Source organism: Bos taurus, chromosome 8, assembly GCF_002263795.3.
Source record: "Bos taurus isolate L1 Dominette 01449 registration number 42190680 breed Hereford chromosome 8, ARS-UCD2.0, whole genome shotgun sequence".
NCBI lineage: Eukaryota > Metazoa > Chordata > Mammalia > Artiodactyla > Bovidae > Bos > Bos taurus.
This window is the reverse complement of record NC_037335.1, coordinates 78,774,628-78,776,442: the sequence shown is the minus strand read 5'-3', so window position 1 is coordinate 78,776,442 and position 1,815 is coordinate 78,774,628. Positions and strand designations below refer to the sequence as shown.

The window sequence follows — 1,815 nt, the reverse complement described above, 5'->3', positions numbered from 1 at the left end:
TAAAATTGGAGTAGGTCTTTCTGTCTTTTTCTTCTCATGGTGAAAGAAATACATGCTCACTGTAAAAAATATACAGACACAAAAAATCATGAAGAAGAAAGCAGAAGTTACCTGTCTTTCCATAATTTTTGTTGACATATGGATTCTGGGCTGACATACAGAAATACGTGCACCAATGTGAGAAGTCATGTAGACCACCATCATTTCAAACATGGGATCCACACTATGCAAACTCTGTTATATACTGATATTTTAAGAACACTTACATTAAAGCATGGCACATTCAGAAAACTATCCACAAGACATTAAGTTTATAGCTGGATAAGTATTCACAAATAAACACTCAGATTAAGAAAAAGAAAAAATGTAAAACACTTCACCAGGTTGTATGTTATCCTTAGCCAGGTGCCATGCTAACTCTGCATCATTCTAATTTTACTTTATGTGCTCCTGAAAGGAACATTTAAAATGGGTCAGGAATACATTTTCTTGTTAACAAAGAAGCGATTCAATATATATCATTGACTACAAGACATTATTGATTGTTAGCATCCCTTTGTTTTAGGTACTGCAGAGAAAGAAAGAAAGAGAGAGAAAAAGACAGAGAGGGAGGGAGAGAAGGAGGGAGAAAGGAAAGGAAGAAAGAAGGAAGAAGAGGGAGACAGAAAAAGAAAGCAAGCAAGAACAGCTGCCAACTAAACCATAGCACAACATTTGTTGGTGGAACAGTCCTGTGTCATAAGCAGTTTCTTTTTTAAAAAATTGATATAAAACTGACATTTAACACTATATTAGTTTTGGGTGTGCAAACATGATGATTCACTATTTATAAATTGCAAAATGATCATCACAATAAGTCTAGCTAACCTCCATCACAAGACATAATGTGTTTTTTTCTTGTGATGAGAACTTTTAAAATCTACTCTCTCAGCAACTTGAAAGAGTACAACACAGTATTATAAGCTACAGTCACCATGCTGTACATTACATCCCAGGACTTATGCGTCTTATGACTGGAAGCTGTACCTTTGGACTCCTTCACCCACCTCACCCGTTTTTCCCAGCCCCATCCCTTGCCTCTGGCAACCATCAATTTGTTCTCTGAATCCATGAGTCTGTTTTTTGTTTATTTTAGATTCCTTTATAAATGAGATAATGCAATATTTATCTTTCTCTGTGTGATATCACCAGCTTCTTGATGCTTTTGAAATCTTCTACGCTGAAGTTTGCCAGTTTCTCCACCCTTTAAGCTGCATTATATGGTGTGTGAAGGTAATCTCTTTGCATTTTCCTGTTTTTTGCCACTTTGGGTATCTTCTCTCTTGGGTTCCTTCAAGCACTGGTTGTTTCTTCCCAGAAAATATGAAACTGAGGTCATTCTTCCAATGAGATTATTTGCTTCAATAATATTACATTTCCGCTCTGCTTTTATGTTTCCACGTCTTTCTGTACACATTGAATAATTTTGTTTCAATGCTGGTTATGGTAAAATCTTTTGAAAGACATTTTATAATAAATAATAATTAAACTCAGCATATGTAATACCAAGAGAGTGTATAAGTCAAATTTGAAATGACAAATAAATAAAAGCCTTGCTAGAGTTCATTCATACCCAAGCAGTTAGGAGGACAGCAGAATCTGTGTGAAAAATGTAGGCCTTAGAGTCGATGGAATGTAGTACATATGCAGCATCAACATTTTTATAACTGATATTTCATTGGTTTATGGTTTTATCTCTTCACAGATTATATAAATGGAAAAGGAAATGGCAACCCACTCCAGGATTCTTGCTTGGGAAATCCCATAGACAGAGGA

At 35.4% G+C, this 1,815-nt stretch overlaps 1 pseudogene; it reads right to left on the bottom strand.

Annotated features, from left to right (window-relative positions):
- Positions 1 to 360: 360 nt before the first annotated feature.
- Positions 361 to 461, bottom strand: LOC112447905 (uncharacterized; annotated as a pseudogene).
- Between the last annotated feature and the right edge of the window lie 1,354 nt (positions 462 to 1,815).